This window comes from Ornithorhynchus anatinus, chromosome 11, assembly GCF_004115215.2.
Source record: "Ornithorhynchus anatinus isolate Pmale09 chromosome 11, mOrnAna1.pri.v4, whole genome shotgun sequence".
Taxonomy (NCBI): Eukaryota; Metazoa; Chordata; class Mammalia; order Monotremata; family Ornithorhynchidae; genus Ornithorhynchus; species Ornithorhynchus anatinus.
This window is the reverse complement of record NC_041738.1, coordinates 57,835,807-57,857,518: the sequence shown is the minus strand read 5'-3', so window position 1 is coordinate 57,857,518 and position 21,712 is coordinate 57,835,807. Positions and strand designations below refer to the sequence as shown.

Below are 21,712 nucleotides of genomic sequence, written 5' to 3'. Positions count from 1 at the left end.
TGCTTCTTCTCCCTAGAACGTAAGCTTACGTCCTCTAGACTGTGAGCTTGATGTAATTTATTCTGTAATTGATACATTTCTTGATATTAGTGTCCATCTCCCCCTCTAGATGCTGAGCTCGTTGTGGACAGGGAATATGTTCATTGTTCTGTTGCCCTCTCCCAGGCGCTTAGTACAGTGCTCTGCACACACCAAGGGCTCAATCAATACCGTCGATTGATTCTCCCCTCATCCCATTCTGTTCCAGTGCTGGCCTCTTTTTTTTGAATGGTATTTGTTAAGCGTTTACTATGTGCCAGGCACTCTGCTAAGCGCTGGGATAGATTCAAGGTGATCAGATTGGACACAGCCCCTGTCCCACATGGAGCTCACAGTTTTAATCCCTGTTTTCCAGATGAGGTAATGAGGCCCAGAGAAATGAAGCGACCTGTCCAAGGTCACACAGCAGCAGGCAAATGGTGGAGCAGGGATTAGAACGCAGGTCCTGGTATTTGCTAAGCACTTACTGTGGGCCAAGCTGCGCCACTCATCAGCTGTGTGGCTTTGGGCAAGCCACTTAACTTCTCTGGGCCTCAGTTACCTCATCCGTAAAACAGGGATGAAGACTGTGAGCCCCACGTGGGACAACCCGATGACCTTGTATCTACCTCAGCTCTTAGAACAGCGCTTGGCACATAATGAGCGCTTAACAAACACCATCATCATCATTATTATTATGAAGGAATTTCCACCGGGCGGCCACGAAACCGTCTCTGGGAGCTCCAAGGCAACTCCCGCTGCCTTCGGGGCCGGGCGGGCAACGGACGTCTCTTCAAGGCCTAGAGGGTACGTGCTAAGAGGACGACAGGGTAGGGGACGCAGGCGTGTGGAGAAAAAAGAGAGAGGGTCTCTAGGATCGTCGATCGAAAGGGTCAGAGAACCATTTCAGGGCTTGTGACCGTAGACCTGGACCTCCGCTATGGCACCCGGCCAGAAAACCACTCTGGAGAAGTTTCGAAACCGAGACGAGAAGGATCTTAAATTTCCACGTAATTTCTTTCTCCCGCATATATTCCTCGAAGCATAAATCCCCTCCTGACTCCTCGGGTCTGCAGCTCAGTTTCCATTTACTAAGCAAGTATCAGCAATTTATAGAATGCCAATATCTCCAAAACCACAAGGGAATTCATCTAAAAACCTGGTAGCACTTTAAAACACCACCACATTCAAGATGAGGTTTCGGGTATCGCGAAAAATATTCCTTTTATAGATCTGTCCTTTTTTAGCTGGGTTTTAGTGGCCTTCGGGAACATTTTGGTCATGGTTTGCCAAAAGATTTTGTTCGGTTTCGATCCAGCTTATAGTAAATAACAATTAGAGAGTTATTGACGTGCCTCTAGACTGTAAGCTCGTTGTAGGCAGGGAACGTGACTACCAATCTCTCTTGTATTGTACTCTCCCAATCTCTTAGTAGAGTGTTCTGCACACAGTAAGTGCTCAATCAATAGCATTCAGTGATTAGAAAGGAAATTTTTCAACTGCAAAACTACCACTTTTAAAAAATTCCTTGGCAAAGAACTAAGCCCCCCTTTCCTCTTCTCCCACTCCCTTCTACGTCACCCTGACTTGCTCCCTTTATTTATTCCCCCTCCCGGCCCCACAGCACTTATATCCATATCTGAAATTTATTTATTTAATGTGTGCCCCGCCCCGGACTGTAAGTTCGTTATGGGCAGGGAATGTGGCTGTTTTTTGTTCTGTTGTACTCTCCCAAGCCTTTAGTGCAGTGCTCTGCACACAGTGAGGGCTCAGTAAATACGATTGAATCATTGTGGACAGGGAACGTCACTCTTTATTGCTGTATTGGACTGTCCCGAGCGCCTAGTACAGTGCTCTGCACACGGTAAGCGCTCAATAAATACAATCGAATGAATTGAATAAATGAATGAAAGAAAGGAAAGACTTTCCATCAGAGAAGATTTGATTTTAGGAGGGATTTGACGGTGGGACGAACATTGGTCTTTCGGATGTAGACTGCAAGCTCGTCGTGCGGGGATGTGTCCATTTATGGCTATGACGTACTCTCCCAAGCGCTTAGTACAGTGCTCTGCACACAGTAAGCTCTCCATAAGTCCGACTGACTGACTGACTGGCGAAAGGGGAAGGAGTTCCAGGCCCGAGGGAGGCCGTGGACGAGGAGTCGGCAGCGGGATAGGCGAGATAGAGGTACAGAGGGAAGGCTGAGTAGCTAAACTGGTTCCACGGCCCAAACTCTCCACTGTCTTTAAAGCGGTGGCGTGCTAGTGATGTCCCCCACAGGGCAAGACCATCAGATTTTTCCGTAAGTAACAGCGCGTAGCCCAAGCCGCCGTTCGAATAGCTTTGAACCGTTATCTGCGGCTTCCCCGGATTTTTGCCGGAGCAGGTTCGAGCCCATGTGGGCCCTGATAACCTTTTCTTGTTCATTAAGGACCCACTTAGTACTCTGTGGGACGGCAGCAAGACAGCGCTGAAAAGTGGTACGTGACTTTCTGGCTGAATAATGCAAACCTCATCAATAATAATTCACAGTGAAAAATAGAATTTAAATAACATTAAGGTCACGACCAGCCCACAAAAACAAAGTGGTTTTGATGAAGACTGAAGATCTCTGGCTGTGGGGCCTGGATGTTACAGCCTAGGTTTGATTGGCTGGACTTTTTTTTTTCGTGGTCCTAAACTAGGCACTGTACTAAGCGCTGCGGTAGATGCAAGATAATTGGGTTGGACACAGCCCCTGTCCCCCTTAAGGCTCACAGTCTTAAACCCCATAATAGTAAATATGAAATAGTAGAATATGAGAAAAGAAAATAAACTCTGTGAAGGGAAACTTAATATTCCAGTATTTTACCAAGAAGAGTGATATTAATAATTGCTTACTCTGCCAAGCTCTGTTCTAAGCCCTGGGGTAGATACAGCGTGATCAGGTTGTCCCATTTGGGGCTCACAGTCTTAATCTCCATTTTCCAGATGAGATAACCGAGGCACAGAGAAGTGAAGTGGCTTGCCTAAGGCCACAGAGCAGACAGTTGGTGGAGCCGGGATTAGAGCCCACATCCTCTGACTCCCGAGCCCGTGCTCTTTCTGCTAGGCCACGCTGCTTCTCTACCAACATATATATTACCGTAGGTGGTGCGCTAGCAAAAATCATAATAGTCGCTGGCACAGAGATATCGTTGACCAGTATTTAGGGCGGAGATCTGATACGCTGGAAACCAGGTTTTCACTCATTTGTACATTCAGTCGTATCTATTGAGCGCTTATTGTGCGCAGAGCACTGTAAGAATACTAATAATGTTGGTATCTGTTAAGCGCTTACTATGTGCCAAGCACTGTTCTAAGCGCTGGGGTAGATACAGGGTCAGCAGGTTGTCCAGTCGGGTGGTTCCACGTGAGGCTCACAGCCTTAATCCCCCTTTTACAGACGAGGAAACTGAGGCACCGAGAAGTGACGTGACTCGCCCAAAGTCACACAGCTGACAGGTGGCGGAGCCGGGATTGGAACCCGTGACCTCTGACTCCTAAGCCCGTGCTCTTTCCACTGAGCCGCGCTGCTGTGCTAAGCACTTGGGAGAGGACGATACTTTTCCTGAGTAGCCCCACTACCAACTTACTCTGGGCCAGCATAGGAATCATTTCCTTCAATCTTCCCTCAACAATATCGGGGGCGGGGGGAGTGGATTCGTTGGGAAAAGAGCTCCGAAATCTTCCTACGGAAGGGTCTTTGTACACAAACAATCCCCGTTTGAATTTCCCCGGTTTGCCTAGGCACACTGCTCTTTGGTGGTAATGGTGACGAATAATTTAATAACACTTTTCAAAAAGGAAAAAAAAAAATGCTTGCATCCCTTTGTTAAAACCCATATAGGGAATAGGGCTCCTCCTGGCTCATTCTTCGAGCCCACATTTTCAGGCCTGTGGGGATTTTTAAAAACAGTATGTAAAGCCCCCCAAATTTGATTATTATGGAAATCAGGCCAACTGCTGAATTTCAAGCATCACGCCATAATAAAAATAACAAGACAATGATTTTGGTTTTTCCAGTCCAGATACCAGGGACCCAGATATTGATCGTCTGTTTCCTTTGCCTCCTGTCCTCCGATGAAACTCTATTTTTGACACAGTAGCAATAAACTGTGCCCTTTCCAGTCGGAGAGCTCTGTAAATGTCATTCACGCAATCGTCGTTTGCTGGTTCTCCACGTCTGCTCCGCGGCGGCGAGGAAAGCCGTCACGGAGTGAAGGGAAAGTGAAGAGCATTTCGATTCTTGGAAGAAAACCTTTCTGCTCTTTAGGGTAGAGATGGCAGCCGTCTAATTTCTGGTTGGGGAAATCAACTGAATCAACTGAGTGACAAAAGAACAGCTTAGGATCATCAGAAGTTTCGCCAGAGGTTGTGGAGAATATTTGACAGCCCGTTGGTGGGGCCAGTTGGGCAAGTTGGATTTTTTTTTAAAAAAAAGCGATTTTCAGAGTGTGAGAGGGCGCGGGCTCGATAACATTGGCGGAAGTCAGACGGAACGCTGATAAGCGGTGGGCGGCGAGCGCCTCTATAGCTCAGCATGCCTTCGTCCTGACCTGTAACACCCTTTTCCGTTTTAGCCCCGTGTCTCTCCCGAGCAGGGCTGCCAGCGAATGATTTGTGTTTTGGTTCTATGGATGAATATCCATGGAAGACTAGCTGGAGGCCACCAAACTCATTTCACTTGTGCCCTGCACCAAATTTGATCCCAGAGGTGGCAAGCTGGCGCATTAACCCAGCGTGACACTTATTACCTCCTTTCTCCTCGGCGAAATCAGTTGATCTAAAATCCGTGGGACAAAAGAACCCCGTAAATACAAACCCAACGGAAAGCCCACGCTAATGCCTTGAAATATGGAATCCCGGCAAAGTCTCCTCTCAAGGCGGGGTGACCCTCCGTTGGGTCCAAGGCGGGCTTTTTTGTGTATTTCCAATGGCTTTCCATTGCACTCATTCACTCGTTCTTTCAGTCGTATTTACTGAGCGCTTATTGTGTGCAGAGTACTGTACTAAGCGGTTGAAAAGTACATTTCAGCAATAGAGACAACAGTAATAATAATAACGGTATTGGTTAAGCGCTTACGATGTGCCAAGCTCTGTTCTAAGCACTGGTGGGGAGATGCAGGGTAATCACGTTGTCCCACAGGACTCACAGTTTTAATCCCCATTTTCCAGATGAGGCAACTGAGGCATAGAGAAGTTAAGTGACTTGCCCCAAATCACCCAGCTGACAAGTGACAGAGCCGGGACTAGAACCCATAACCTCTGACTCCTAAGCCCGGCCTCTTTCCTCTGAGGACCGGGCTCACGGACTAGAAGGAGGGAGGCGGACATCAAAACAAGTAGGCATCAAGATAAATAAATAGAATTATAGATATATATATCGAACGACATCTGCCATCCTTTTTCTCACCTCCCATCTCAGTCAATACACTGTTTTGGGGCCTTTTTTTGGCCTCGGAAATAGTCGCAGCCGTTGTCAGGTTTAACTCAGCTCAGGGATATTCAGGGACTGTGTCTATTTAACTTGTATAGTACAGTGCTTTGCACACGGTAAGCGCTCGATAAATGCGATTGAACGAATGAATGAATCTACCCCAGCGTTAAGAATAGCGCCCGACACAGAGTAAGCACGTACTTACCAAATGCCGTAATAATAATGATCGTCATAACGATTTCGATGGGCCCCCTTGTTTCACTTCCCTTTGTCTAAATCGGCCAGTCAGACGTATTTATCGAGCAATTACTGTGAGCGAGAGTCCTGTACTGAATGCTTGGGAGAGTACGACACATGAGAGTAAACAGACACATTCCCTGCCCACAATGAGCTCCCAGTCTAGTGCCGGAGACAGACATTAATATAAATATATCAGTTACAGATATGTACATAAGTGCCGTGTGATAGATATGTAACTGTGTATAGTTACATATATTCATTTATAGAAATAAGCGTTTCTAGGCTGCTGGCAAATCTAGTGAGATCCTCGGACCGGCTTCTGACATCGACAGCCATTCATTCATGCAGTCGGATTTATTGAGCGTTTACCGTGCGCAAAGCACTGTGTTAAGCGCCTGGGAGAGTCCACTAGAACAATAAACAGACACATTCCCCTCCCACAACGGAAGTTCTTAACCGAATTGGGTTTCAGTTGGCGAGCTCAGTCCGTGGTTTAGTGAAAGAGCCCGGGCTTGGGAGTCAGACGTGGGTTCTAATCCCGGCTCCGCCACTTGTCTGCTGTGTGACCTTGGGCAAGCCACTTCACTTCTCTGGGGCTCAGTTACCTCATCTGGAAAATGGGGATTAAGACTGTGAGCCCCATGTGGAACAACCTGATTTCCTCGTATCTAGCCCAGTGCTTAAGCCCATAGCGAGCGCTTAACAAGTAACTTAAGAGGTCGGACGTTTTAAGCGCAGCCTCCTTTTCGTGGCTGGCTGCTTGCTGATATTTCTGAAGGTGGAATACAGGAAGGGGGATCGATGTTTTATTTTTCTTCTCCGTTCTGTCGGCATGTGTCTCCGCTTCACTCCGGACCCGTCCACGCTCCCTGGGGAATCCTGGTGCTGGGTTTTTTGCTTGTGTTTCGTTTCTTCTGGGGGCGCTACAGACGGCCACCCCTCTGAGCACCATGGGGGACTGAGATGATGTCTGATCTGATTGTCTATTAATAATAATAACAATAACTGCGGCATTTATGAAGGGCTTACTGTGTGCCAGTCGCTGAACTAAGCTCTGGGGTGAATACAAGCGAATCACGTCGGACACAGTCCCTGTCCCACATGGACTTTACCCCCAATTTACAGATGAGGTAACTGAGGCACAGAGAAGTGAAGTGATTTGCCCAAGGTCACCCAGCAGACAAATGACAGAACCAGGATTAGAACCCAGGTGCTTCCGACACCCAGGCCTGTGCTCTATCCACTAGGCCACGTGGCTTCTCTGTCGTTTCTCTTTGATTTACTGGGGCGTGTGGATCAGCAGGCCTGACTTTTTTCTTTCCTGTCGTTCACATCTGGTGTCCAAGCCCCAGTCTCTATGACTTCACCAGCTCTAATCCCCACAATTTTATTGTTATTAACAAGAATAATAATGATAGAGGTATTTGTTAAGCACTTACTATGTGTTACGCACTGAAGTAGATACAAGGTAATCAGGTTGCTCCACATGGGGCTCACAGTCTTAATCCTCCTTTTACAGATGAGGTAACTGAGGCCCAGAGAAGTTAAGTGGCTTGCCCAAGGTCACACAGCAGCCACCACGGAGCTGCAATTAGATCCCACGACCTTCCGACTCCCAGTGGCCAGAACGCGGGCCCGGGAATCAGAGGACCTAGGTTCTAACTCTGCCTCTACCCCTTGCCTGCTGCTGTGTGACCTTGGTCAAGTCACTTCACTTCTCTGGGCTTCAGTGACTTCATCTGTAAAATGGGAAATAAGACCGGGTGCCCCATGTGGGACAGGGACTGTGACCAACCCGATGAGCTTGGATCTACCGCAGCGCTTTGTACAGGGCCTGGTACATAGTAAGAACTTAACATTACCACATTATTATTCATTATTATTAGCCATCGCCATTAAACAGGGAAAAAAAGAGTGGTTCTGGGTGGGAAGGAGGAAAGAGGATATTTGGGGAGATTGGGGCCCAGACTTAGGAAAGGGGGGCGTGGGTGGGGATGAACTCGGGTGCTGAGAAAAAGAAATCTTAAGACCTGGTAGGGACAAGAGGAATATAGTATTATATACCTGTAGTTAATTTATCTATTTATATTAATGTCTGTCTCCCCCTCTAGATTGTGAGCTCGTTGTGGTCAGTATATCTGTTGTTATATTGTACTCTCCCAAATGCTCAGTACGGTGCTTTGCATACAGTAAGTGCAGTATGGCTCAGTGGAAAGAGCCCGGGCTTGGGAATCAGAGGTCATGGTTCGAATCCCAGCTCTGCCAGTTGTCAGCTGTGTGACTTCGGGCAAGTCGCTTCACTTCTCTGGGCCTCAGTTACCTCATCTGGAAAATAGGGGTTAAGACTGTGAGCCCCACGTGGGACAACCTGACTACCTTGAATCTACCCCAGTGCTTAGAACAGACCTTGGCACATAATAAGCGCTTAACAAATACCAATATTATTATTATTATGATAATAAATATGATTGAAAAGTAGAATATCAGCCTCCAACCAGGGACGGTTGACACAGCTACATAGTTTTATGTGAAATAACTATTTGTTACCTAATTTGGAACCTGGGAATTAAAGCGTTGCTCTTCCTTCTCCTTTGTCCCTGTTTCCACCTGTCTTTTTTTTTATGGTATTTGTTAAGTGCTTACTATGTGCCAGGCACTGTACTAAACACTGGTGTAATCAGGTCAGACACAGTCTGTGTACCAAATGGAGCTCAAGGTCTCCATCCCCATTTTACGTGAGAGAACTGAGGCACAGAGAAGTGAAGTGACTTGCGTGGAGTCACACAGCAGGCAAGTGGCAGAGCCGGGATTAGAACCCAAGACCTTCTGACTCCCAGGCCTGTACTTTGTCCACCAGGCCATGAATGGTTTCTGATTGAGAATGTCTTTCTCGCAAGAACTGGGAGAGCTGTGCCAAAGAAAGAGCCTGATTGGAGAGAAATCAATATTTTGCTTCTCTTCGGACTCAGCCCGAGCAGGAAGGCGGCATTGTCTTGCCTTATGCCGTCGAGTCGTTCCGACCCACGGCGACGCCACGGACACCTCTCTCCCCGAACGCCCCGCTCTCCGTCTGCGATCGTTCCGGTGGTGTATCCGTAGAGTTTTCTTGGGAAAAATACGGAAGCGGTTTACCATTGCCGGGAAGGCAGCATAGCCTAGTGGAAAAAAAGCACGGTACAGGTCGTCGGGAAACCGCACTCTAACTCTGTCTCCCCTTCTACACTGTAAGCTTGTTGTGGGCAGGGAATGTGTCGGTTTATTGTTGTATTCTCCCAAGCGCTTAATACAGTGCTTTGCACACACTAAGCACTCAATAAATACGATGGAATGGATGAATAACTCCAGTTTTAGCACCGCCCAACAGTGTGATCGTGGTCAAGTGCGTTCATTTCTCTGCCTTTGAATCTTCTTCTGTAAAATGGGAACTAATTTCTTGTTCTCTCTCCCCCTTAGACAACGATCGCCCTGTGGGAAAGAGACTGTGTCTGATCTGCTTATATTCTTTCTACCTCAGTGCTTAGTACGGTGCTTAGCACGTAATAAACACTTAGCAAATACCACAATCAGTAGTAATAATTTGAAAGATACCTGTTCTCCCTACCATTTTGGTCTTGAGCGTCAGGTGGGAAGGGAATTGTTTCATCTCTCCCAGCACTTAACACTAAATAAATAAGTGAATTATTATTATGTGATGAAAAACGTATCTGGAAAGAAAGGGCATGGGCCCCAGAGAGGGACTGCCGCGGTCAATCGACGATATTTATTGAGCACTTACTGTGTGCAGAGTACTGTACTAAGCGCTTGGGAGAGACCAGTATACCAGAGTTCAGGATCGGACGGCCCCACCTATTGGGATTTCCCAAAGAGCGGGGAAGAGCTGTTTAGACTCCTCCCACAAAGGACTGTAAAGGTCTAAACCACCAGATTCTCCTCTCCTTTACCTGCCTGAACTATCTTCCTTCAAGGGTGCAGAAAATAAGGTCAGTGATTTGCTCACTGGAGGAATTTTCAAGGTTCGAGTATCGTAACGGGGTTTTCACGCGTCCCACGTGAGTTTCCCCCTGTCCTTCGAATAACAGAAATCACATAAATTGTATATTCAAGGGTAGCCAGTGCCCTCCAAATCCAAAGTAGGCTGGCAGCTGCCCTGCACATTCCAGGACTAACCTTGGTTTTTGCCAGAAGGTCCACGTGAGGTCTTTAATTTTCACAGAGTTTGACTCAGAAGTTAGTCCCATTTCAAAGATAAAGGGAGATCGAGTCGTGGGGTGCTTACTTACCTAACACCTAACCGATCAATAATAATAGTAATAATGATGGTGTATGTTAAGCGCTTACTATGTGCCAGGCACCGTACTAAGCACCGGGGTGGATACAAGCAAATCGGGTTGGGCGCAGTCCCTGTCCCCTGTGGGGCTCACAGTCTCAATCCCCATTTTACAGACGAGGGAACTGAGGTCACAAAGTTACACGGCAGACAAGTGGAGAGCCGGGATTAGAACCCATGACCTTCTGACTCCCAGGCCCGTGCTCTATCCGCTACGCCATGATGCTTCACTTTGTTCAGCAGCAGATAGGACCCAGATAAGGTCTGGGGGGGGGGGGCGGCTTTTTCCATGTTATCTCCCTTTTACCTGGGGGTGTTGTTTCTCATAATTTTTTTCCCCACGCAGAGCCAAAACTGACCTAAATCTTTATCCTGATGCAGGGCAGATATTTCCCTGCGTGATCGAGGGTTGAGAGCTGCAGTGTTTCATATTGCCCAGGGAAAGGCATCCTATTATTTTGGGAAAGCTCCCTCTCACTGGCTTCTTCCGTAGGGTAGCGAGTGTCACCAGCCCCCCCAAATTCAGAAAACCAGCAGCGGCAGGCCGAGAGCACGTCACCGGCCGGAGACAGAGCCGAAGAAAGAGGGTCTGCTGAGGGAAGGATTGTTTCATGTTTTCAGGGTGATGGGGAAAGGTGTATGTCTGTGTTTGTGCTTCAGAGGAGTTTTCTGAGCCGGGGTTCCTTTCTCTCCTTGACTGGGGAGGGATAATAGAATGGCGAATCCAAACAGGGGAGAGGGAGAAGGGCCGGGACTGCCAGGATCGAAATCCTGATCTTACACTGCTTCCCTGTGGACGATTCCCAGAACTGCAGTTTTCCCCCGCCTGTCGCTCCCAGGCTCTCCCAGACTCTCCCAGTTTGGTCTGGGAAGAGCTACCGGGGACAGAATTCTGTAGATAGAAGTGTTTTAGTAGAGAGGAGATAACAAACAGGGACAGCCTGCTTGCCGACTGCATGCTCCCAGTTCAGTCAGTTGAATTTATTGAGCACTTAACTGTGTGCTAAGCACTGTATTACACACTTGGGGTTTACGGTACAACAACAAACAGATGCATTCCCTGCCCACAACGAGCTTACAGTCTAGAGGACAACCTTTCTGTGTTGCTTTGTCCTCCCCAGAAGAAGTCACTGAATGTTCATCTGTCTTTCAATCCGTCAATCAATCGTATTTATTGAGCGCTTACTATGTGCAGAGCATTGTATTAAGCGTCTGGGAGAGTACGGTATAACAGAGTTGGTAGGCTTGTTCCTGCCCGCAGTGGAGCTGAAAGTCTAGACAGGTCTAGACAGGGACCTTTGCTAAGATGGTTTTAATTAATAGCTTTGAGTCATTTCTTGTGTTCTTAGAAATGCCACCTCAGCCAGTTAAAATCTCCAGGGGCTTGGGTCTTTCTCTCTCTCTCTTCCTTCCTTCCTTCCGTCCTTCCTTCCTTCCTTCCTTCCTTCCTTCCTTCCTTCCTTCCTTCCTTCCTTCCTTCCTTCCTTCCTTCCTTCCTTCCTTCCTTCCTTCCTTCCTTCCTTCCTCCCTGCCTCCCTGCCTCCCTGCCTCCCTGCCTCCCTGCCTCCCTCCCTCCCTTCCTGCCTCCCTCCCTTCCTCCCTTCCTCCCTTCCTTCTCCAAACCTCTGTGCCAGTGTGGATTTGCACTGTTTGTAAATGTCAAACCTTCAGTCCTCCAATCATCAATGGTATTTTTCGAGTGCTTACCGTGTGCAGAGCACTATGCTAAGCGCTTGGGAGAGTACAATACAACACGTTGGTAGGCACGTTTCCGGCCAACAGCGAGCTTCCCTTCTGAGGGGAAGATTCTCATTTTCACCCAAGGGTGTTTTGACCCCTTCATCTCCCCATCTCCCCATCTCCTTTCCGGGGGCCTGGGGCAATAACACTTTGTGATATCTATTACAAGGCCAAATGACTCGACATAGATTAGAATATTTTGGACATATATTCAGGAGGACTAATTCTCTGGAGAAGACACTGATGCTAGGAAAAGTCCAGGGAAAACGTGGAAGAAGCAGGCTGGCAGCTAGATGGATAGAGACCATAACAACGATAACGGAAGAACTGTTAGAAAGGTTGCGGGTTATGGCGGAGGACAGGACGTTCTGGAGAATGTATATCCATGGAGTCTCTATGAATCGGAAACGACTCGACGGCACTTAATAATAATAAGGGCAATTGTTAGCCATATTTATATTTTGAAGGCGCGTCTCCTCCAAGAAGCCTTCCCTGACTCAGCCCTCCTTTCCTCTTCTCCCACTCCCTTCTGCGTCGCCCTGACTTGCTCCCTTTGCTCTTCCCCCCAATTCCCATTTTACAGATAAGGTAACTGAGGTCACAAGGTCACACAACAGACAAGTCACCTTCTTCATTCCCCCCTCCCAGCCCCGCAGCACTTCTGTCCATAGCTGTCATTCGCTGATTTATATTGATGTCTGTCTCCCCGCCCCAGACAGTAAGCTCAGTGTGGGCAAGGAATATGCCCGTTTCATGTTGTATTGTCTTCTCCCAAGCACTTAGTACAGTGTCCTGCACAGAGTAAGTGCTCAATAAATACGATTGAATGAATGGACATCCAAACACCCACTTCCACTCCCTAGAGTGAGGAAATGTCCGGCAGAAGTGACAGAAAACCTCTCATGATGAATGGATGCAACAGGACTGGACAGACGTCAGTTGGTCAGGGATCAAATGTGGGCAGGGGATGTGTCTGTTTCTTGTTGTATTGTCTTCTCCCAAGCGCTTAGTACAGTGCTCTGCACACAGTAAGCGCTCAATAAATACGATTGAATGAGTGAATGATGTTTCCCAGGGAAGAACAGGGACTTCTTCCCAACGTCTTCCCCAACTTCCCAACAGGGAAGTTGGCCTTGTAAATCGCATAACGGTAATAATAAAAATAGCAGTAATAATAATTCTGGTATTTGTTAAGCTCTTACTCCGTGCCAGGCACTGGGGTGGATACAAGCAAATCGGGTCGGACACGGTCCCCGTCTCGATCCCCGCTTTACAGGTGAGGGAACCGAGGTACAGAGAAGTGAATTGACTTGCCCAGGGTCACACAGCAGACGAGTAGAGGAGGCCGGATCAGAACACAGGACCTTCTGACTCCCAGGCCTGGGCTCTATCCATTCATTCACTCGTTCATTCATTTAATCGTATTTATTGAGCGCTTACTCTGTGCACAGCACTGTATTAAGCGTTTGGAAAATACGATTCAGCAATAAAGAGAGACAGTCCCTGCCCAAACCGGGCTTACAGTCTAGAAGGGGGGAAACAGACATCAAAACAAGTAAACAGGCGTCAATATAAATAGAATTATAGATATATACATGGCAAAACACATAAATAGGCATCAATATAGATAAATACTTTATAGATATGTACGTATATACACAGTGCTGTGGGGTGGGGAGATGGGGGGTAGAGGAAAGGGAGGGAGTCGGGGTGACGGGAAGGGAAAGGGGAGCTGAGAGAAAGGGGGGCTTAATCTGGGAAGACCTCTTGGAGGAGGTGAGCCTTCAGTAGGGCTTTGAAGGGGGAAAGTGTGATTGTTTGGCGGATTTGAGGAGGGAGGGCTTTCCAGGCCAGAGGCATGCTGCTCCCCAACTGGATGATCCACAGAGGGCCTCAAACCCTGTCTCTTCCTCTCTCCCCCTCCCCACCTCCACTCGGAGCTCCAAGATGAAAGCCGAAAGTTGAAGAGTACAAACCGTCAGCCAAGCCCGAGTTGGTGATGAGAAATGAAAATATTTGGATTAGCCGGGATATCGAACTGATATTTACAAATTATTATCCCGCCATCCCGACATCAAAAGCCTTCTTTTCGGAAACACCGGCTGCCCACTTGGTTTGTTTCAGGCTGTCAGGGACGTTATTTGATGTTCCTCTTTGTTTGTTGACATTAATTAAGATGTTAAATCCATCATCTTGACTTTCCCTCTCCCGGAGATGCAAACAGTTCAGGGACTGTGAGAGTGGGCTACTCGTGGACGTGTGGCCAGGTGTTGGATTGCTTTTGTTCGTCGGACGATAAAACACACATTTGTCCTCCGGGTCGTGTGGACAGAACGATGGGTTTCTGATAAAAAAAAAAACAACCCACCCTCATCCTGAGGTGATAAATGACATTTTTATCAGGAACGGGTAAAAGTGGCAAATTTTATCTCCATTCTGGAGATGATTTCCTGCAGAATGTTAGAAGTCGGGACAACCGTGTTGTGGTCAGGTTGTCATGTTGTGAGCCCAAGACAGAGTTAATGTTGGTATTTGTTAAGTGCTTACTATGTGCAGAGCACTGTTCTAAGCACTGGGGTAGATACAGGATAATGAGGTTGTCCCACGTGAGGCTCACAGTTAATCCCCAATTTACAGATGAGGGAACTGAGGCACAGAGAAGTTAAGTGACTTGCCCACAGTCACACAGCTGCCAAGTGGCAGAGCCGGGATTCGAACCCATGGACTCTGACTCCCAATTATATCGGACTCAGTACAGTGCTTTGCACACAGTAAGCGCTCGATAAATGTGATTATTTGAACGAATGAAAGGAAGGGGAAAAAATGCCATTCCAGGTAAAAGGTAAGGTCACGGTCTAGGACGCAGAACTGTAGCAGCTTGTCTCGAGTTTATTATAAATATTTTATGCCATTCTTGTGTGGGCAGGGAACGTGTCTCTCAACTCCATTGTTTTGAACTCTCCCAAGAGCTTAATAAAAATAATAATAATAATGATAGTATTTGTTAAGCCCTCACTATGTGCCAAGCACTGCTCTAAACGTTAGCGGTCTATACAAAGTAAAAACTTAATTAGAGAAGCGGCGTGGCCTAATGGATAGAGCACGGGCTTGGAAGTCAGAAAGGCCTGGGTTCTAATTCCGTCTCCGCCACTTGTCGTAGAGAAGCGGCATGGCTCAGTGGAAAGAGCACGGGCTTAGGAGGCAGAGGTCATGGGTTCTAATCCCGGCTCCGCCACCTGTCAGCTGTGTGACTTTGGGCAAGTCACTTCGCTCCTCGGTGCCTTAGTGACCTCGTCTGTGAAATGGGAATTAAGACCGTGAGCCTCACGTGGGACAACCTGATGACCCTGTATCTCCCCCAGCGCTTAGAACAGTGCTCGGCACATAGTTAGCGCTTAACAGATACCAACATTATTATTATTGTCAGCGGTGTGACCTTGGCAGGTCACTTCCTTTCTCCGGGCTTCAGTTACCTAAGCTGGAAAAGGGGAATTATGAGCGTGAGTCCCATGGGGGGGATAGGGTCTGTGTCCAATCTGATTCACTTGTATCTTCCCCAGTGCTTAGAATAGTGCTTGGTACGTAGTAAGTGCTTAAGAAGTACCATAATCATTATTAGTTGAACACTTTGGACATTATCGGTGGCAATTTGGATCCTCTTCCAGGTTTCTCTTACCCTGCAGCACTCAAAATCCAGAACAGTGATTCTGTCTAATTTCTCTAACCTCACTCTATTTCCCAGAAGGTTCTGGAGCTCCTCAGTGCCCCATCTCAACTCCCTAAATGGGTCCCAAGCCCCCTCACCTACTTTTTGTTAGCTTCAGGCCACATTACTGCACTCTTCCATTAGCCTATGTAATCAAAAATTGACAGAAGTTTACTTCTTTTTTTTTTTTAATGGTTTTTGTTAAGCGCTTAACTATATGCCAAGCACTGTACTAAGCGCTGGGGCAGATGCAAGTCACTCAAGTTAGACACAGTCCCTGTCTCCCATGGGACTCACACTTATAACCCCCATTTTCCCAATTAGGTAACTGAATCCCAGAGAAGTGAAGCGACTTATCCAGGTCCCACGGCTGACAGGTGGCGGAGACGGGATTAGAACCCAGGTCCTTCTGACTCCCGCTCTTATCGCCATTTTACAGAGGGGGTAACTGAGGCACAGTGAAGTGACTTGCCCAAGGTCACACAGCAAGCACATGGCGGAGGCGTGATTAGAACCCCGGTCCTTCTGACAACCGAAGAGCCCGGGCTTGGGAGTCAGAGGATGCGGGTTCTGATCCCGGCTCTGCCACTTGTCTGCTGTGACCTTGAGCAAGTCACTTCGCTTCTCTGGTCCTGTTACCTCATCCGTAAAGTGGGGATTAAGATTGTGGGCCCCACGTGGGACAACCTGATTATCTCGTATCTACCCCAGGGCTTAGAACAGTGCTTGGCGCATAGTAAGCGCTTAGCAGATACAAATAATAATAATAATCTCTCAGTGTTGAATCCAGCAGTGATTTTGCAGGCCAGTTTCCAAACTGATCTGTGTTAACACCCCACCCTAAATTAGCAGAGTAGATACTTGCAGAAACGCACAAGCCCTCTGCTATATATTTAGAGTTCAATTTCCCAGGGATCGACTCCGGGGACTCCAATTTCAGTCATTCATTAGGCAAGAGGCAGAATTTTGAATCCGGTAATTCCAGAGGGAAACAGTCGCGTTCCAAAAACGGAGCCAGCACTTCATTTATTTGACGCTTTTGTTATGACTCTTGGGCAACAGATAACCGTACTTAGCGAGCACTCAGGGTCCGCTAATGGGAAACGCTTTTCTCTGATCGTCACGTTTCACCCAACACCTAGATTTAAACGGCCTCCTCCTCCCACGGTTGCGGGCTATCTTTTCGGTGGGTTAGCCCCAGTTCACAGCTAAACAGGGGGCAGGCGGGCGAGAGAGGGGAGACCGGCCAGCGTAAACTCTACCGGAAACTTAGTAGAGAGGAAAGGATGAAGTAGACAAGGCCAACGGATGTCTTTGGCTGAGACGAAAGATGAAGACGAGTAGAGCACTGACTATTTCCTAGGCATCGAGCCGGGGAGGCCCCGGGGTCTGTGGGCTTGAAGATTATTCAGTATCATTAATAATGATGATATCTGCTAGGCGCTTACTACTACTACTAATAATGTTGGTATTTATTAAGCGCTTACTATGTGCAGAGCACTGTTCTAAGCGCTGGGGTAGATACAGGGTCATCAGGTTGTCCCACGTGAGGCTCACGGTCTTCATCCCCATTTTACAGATGAGGGAACTGAGGCCCAGAGAAGTGAAATGACTTGCCCACAGTCACCCAGCTGACAAGTGGCAGAGCAGGGATTCGAACCCGTGACCTCTGACTCCCAAGCCTGTGCTCGTTCCACTGAGCCACGCTATGTGCCAGGCACAGTACTAAGTACTGAGCACCGGAGTGGATACGAGCGAATCGAGTTAGACACGGTCCCTGTCCCTTGTGGGGCCCACAGCCTTAATCCCCATTTTATAGATGAGCTAACCGAGGCCCAGGGAGGTGAAGTGACTTGCCCAAGGTCACACAGGCAAGCGGCGGAGCCGGGATTAGAATCCGGGTCTTTCTGACTCCCAGGTCCGGGCTCTCGCCAAGACGCCGGACTGAGCCACTTCTCCAAGCATCCCATCGCCTCAGCCGGAGACAGACTGGCCTCGGTGAACCGGTTGTGGGATCCAGGAATGACATCTTTTATGGTCATAATGATAATAATAATGGTATTTGTTAAGAGCTCACTGTGTGTCAGGCACTGTTCTGAGTGCTGGGTAGATAAAAGGTAATCGGGTTGGACACGGTCCCTGTCCCACATAGAGTTCACAGTCCTGATGCCGATTTTGCAGATGTGGCCCAGAGAAGCAGCGTGGCTCAGTGGAAAGAGCACGGGCTTTGGAGTCAGAGGTCACGGGTTCGAATCCCGGCTCGGCCACTTGTCAGCTGTGTGACTTTGGGCAAGTCACTTAACTTCTCGGTGCCTCAGTGACCTCATCTGTAAAATGGGGATTAAGACTGTGGGCCCCACGTGGGACGACCTGATTCCTCTGTGTCTACCCCAGCGCTTAGAACAGTGCTCGGCACATAGTAAGCGCTTAACAGATACCAACGTTATTATTAAGTGATGTGACTTTTGCCCCAGGTCACACAGCTAACCCGTGACAGAGCTGGTATTAGAACCCAGGGTAAGCTCTCAGTACAGTGCTCTGCGCCCAGTAAGCGCTTAATAAATACGATTGAATGAGTGGATGAATGACTCCTCCGACTCCCAGGCCTGTGCTCTTTCTACCAGGCCACTCAGTGCGCTCGCTATGTGCGGATCATGCATCGTAAAAGCAGCGTGGCTTAGTGGCAAGAGCACGGGCTTGGGAGTCAGAGGTTGTGAGTTCTAATCTCGGCTCCACGACTGGTCAGCTGTGCGTCTCCCCCGATCAGACCGTAAGCCCGTCAGAGGGCGGGGACTGTCTCTATCTGTTGCCGATTTGTCCATTCCAAGCGCTTAGTACAGTGCTCTGCACATAGTAAGCGCTCAGTAAATACTATTGAATGAGTGAGTGAATGAATGACTTTGGGCGAGTCACTTCACTTCTCTCTGCCTCCGTTACCTCATCTGTAAAGTGATTATTAAGACTGTGAGCCCCACCTGGGACAACCTGATTACCTTGTATCTACCCCAGCGCTGGCACCCAGTAAGCGCTTAACAAATACCATCATCATTATTATGATTATTATCACTTTACTAAGCACTTGGAGGAGTAGCCACTTTCCCTGCCCACAGTGAGCTTACAGTCTAAAGATCGTATTGTCGGCCACGGTCTTTTTAATGGTACTTGTTCAGCGCTTGCTATTCGTTCATTCAATCTTATTTATTGAGCGCTTTCTGTGCACTAGGAAAGTACAATACAGCAATAAACAGTGACAGTCCCTGCCCACAGCGTACTTACGGTCTAGAGGTGGGGAGACAGACATCAAGAGAAATAAATAAGACATCAAGAGAAATAAATAAAATTACAGATACGTGCATAAGTACGGTAGGGCCGGGTGGGTTTTTTTACCGTATGCCAGGCACCATACTAAGCCCTGGGGTAGATACGAGATAATCAGATTGGGTAGTGTGACCTTGGGCAAGTCCCTTAACTTCTCTGTACCTCATTACCTCATCTGTAAAATGGGGATTTAAACCGTCAGCCCCATGTGGGACAAAGGGACCGTATCCAACGCAGTTTGCTTGTATCCATCCCAGTGCTTAGTACAATGCCTGGCGCATAGTAAGCACTTCACAGATGCCATTATTATTATCCCCAGCGTTTAGAACAGTGCCTGAAACATATTAAGCACTTAACAAATAGCATTTTTATTATTGTTCTATTGTATAGCATTGTTAATATTAGTAATAATTGTGATATTTGCTTACTCTGTGCCAAGCGCTGTACTATGAGCTGGAGTAGATCCAAGAAATGAGGTCGGATACAGTCCCTGTCCTTCGTGCGGTTCACGGTCCAAGTAGGAGGAAGAACAGAAATCGGATCCCCATTTTACAGAGGAGGAAACTGAGGTGCGGAGAAGAATAATAATAATGGTGGTACTTGTTAAGCACTTACCTTGTGCAAAGCACTGTCCTAAGCACTCGGGGGATACTAGGTAATCAGGTTGTCCCACTTGAGGCTCACAGTTTTCATCCCCATTTACAGATGAGGTAACTGAGGCACAGAGAAGTTAAGCGACTTGCCCCAGGTGACACAGCAAGCAGGCGGTGGAGTTGGGATTAGAACCCAGGTCCTCTGACTCCCAGGGCCATGCTCTTTCCAGTAGCCACGCTGCTTCGCGACGTTATCCCACAGGAAAAATTCGAGTGCCATTTGGTAGCCGTCTCTCCGCCCGGTGTGTAAGTGCCCCTCTCTCGTTTACCCCTCCTTCCCGCCTTCGGATTTCGGTGACCCTGCACCATCTGAGCAACCGGATCGTCGCTTCCCTCACACTGACGACATCTGCCCTGAAATCGCCTCCCAGGGTCTGCGACGTTTCAGCCCCACCTCCCAATCTTCTGAACTTCTGCCAGAAGCAACATGGCCTAGTGGATAATGGTGATGGTCTCTGTTAAGCGCTTACTATGTGCCCGGCAGTGATGTCTGTCTCCCCCTCTAGACCGTGAGCTCGTCGTGGGCAGGGAATGTGCCCGTTTTTTGCCCTTTTGTACTCTCCCGGGCCCTAAGTTCGGGGCTTTGCACACGTTAAGCGCCCAAAAAATGCGATTGAACGACCGAATGCTTCTCTAAATAGAACACTGGTGGATATGTTCCCTTCCCACAAGGAGCTCACAGTCTAGAGGGGGAGACAGACGCTAAAAGAAATAATGAATATGGACGGAAGGGCGGTGGGGGAGAGGGTGAGGCGACTAAAGGGGATAAATCCAAGGGTATAAAACCATCAGACGATCGTCTGCCTCATCTTAGAGTCTCGTCTTATGCCGTCGAGTCGTCTTCGACTCGTAGCGACGCCACGTCTCTCCCGGAAGGCCCCACCTCCATCTGCCATCGTTCCGGTAGTGGATCCGTAGAGTTTCCTCGGTAAAAGCCCGGAAGCGCTTTACCGTCGCCTCGTTCCGTGCAGTAAACCTGAGCCTCCGCCCTCGACTCTCTCCCGTGCCGCCGCCGCTCCCCGGCGCGGGGGAGTTTTGACTTGTAGCGGGTCGTCTTGCGCTCGCCAGCCACCGGCCGAGCAAGGAATGGAACGGACGGGCCTCTGCTTGACTCTCCCTCCCGAAGTCGAGACTGGTAGAGGACCGGGAACTCTCCAGGGGTGACCCCGAGAGGGGTCATCTGAAGGACGTCCACTAAAAGGTTGCCTAGGTTAGGTGAACTCTTGCGCCGATCCACCGACCTGGCTGTCCAGCGACCTTTTCCCCTCCCCCCCCTTCATTGCTTTTTAAAGCCATCTCCCCTCCTGGTTTCCTCTGCCGCTTCTCTTCTGCCAAATGGGATCCTGGGAAATGGCTGGAAGGCTGTTGTCCCAATTCCCAGCAGCTCTCCCCATCCTCCTGTCTGGTTCATTATGTCCTCTAAATAGTCCCCAGCTTCTCATTTTACCCTGTTTTTATCTAGAGGAAACCAGGCTGACGAGAGGGCCCTTCTTCTTCTCTTATCACTGCAGAGAGGCCAAGCTTGCCAAGGATCCTTTGCTCTCACTGACGGAACTTCTTACCACGGTCACGTTTTAATGCCATCGTCCGTCCTTTCACTCATTCACTTCTATTCGTCGGGCCCTTACCGTGTGCAGAGTACTGCTCTGAGCGCTTAAGAGAGTACAAAAGGGAAGCGGCGTGGCTCAGCGGAAAGAGCCCGGGCTTGGGAGTCAGAGGTCATGGGTTCGATTCCCGGCTCTGCCACTTGTCAACTGTGTGACTGTGGGCAAGTCACTTCACTTCTCTGGGCCTCAGTGACCTCATCTGTAAAATGGGGGTGAAGACTGTGAGCCTCACGTGGGACAGCCTGATGACCCTGTATCTATCCTAGCGCTTAGAACAGTGCTCTGCGCATAGTAAGTGCTTAACAAATACCAACATTATTGTTATTACAATACAACAGTAATGCAGACACACTCCCTGCCCACAACGAGCTGACGGTCTAGACGTAAATAGAAATAAATGAATTACAGCTATGTAAGTGCTGTGGGGCTGGGAGGGAGGACAAAGAAAGGAAGCAGGTCGGGGCGACAGAGGGAGTGGGAGAAGAGGAAAGTGGGGGGCTTAGTCAGGAAAACCGTCTTGGAGGAGGTGGACCTTCAGGAAAGCCTTGAAGCGGGGGAGAGGAATTGTCCGTCAGATTTGAGGAGGGAGAGCGTTCCAGGCCAGAGGCAGGACACGTTGAGGACAGGGATTGGATCTGCTCGCTC

At 48.5% G+C, this 21,712-nt stretch overlaps 1 protein-coding gene across 1 annotated transcript in view; it reads left to right on the top strand.

The window, feature by feature from the left end:
* The window catches only part of SKAP1 (src kinase associated phosphoprotein 1), a 380,005-nt gene that overhangs the window by 253,955 nt on the left and 104,338 nt on the right, over positions 1-21,712 (top strand). The gene's annotated exons all lie outside the window — the stretch shown is intronic.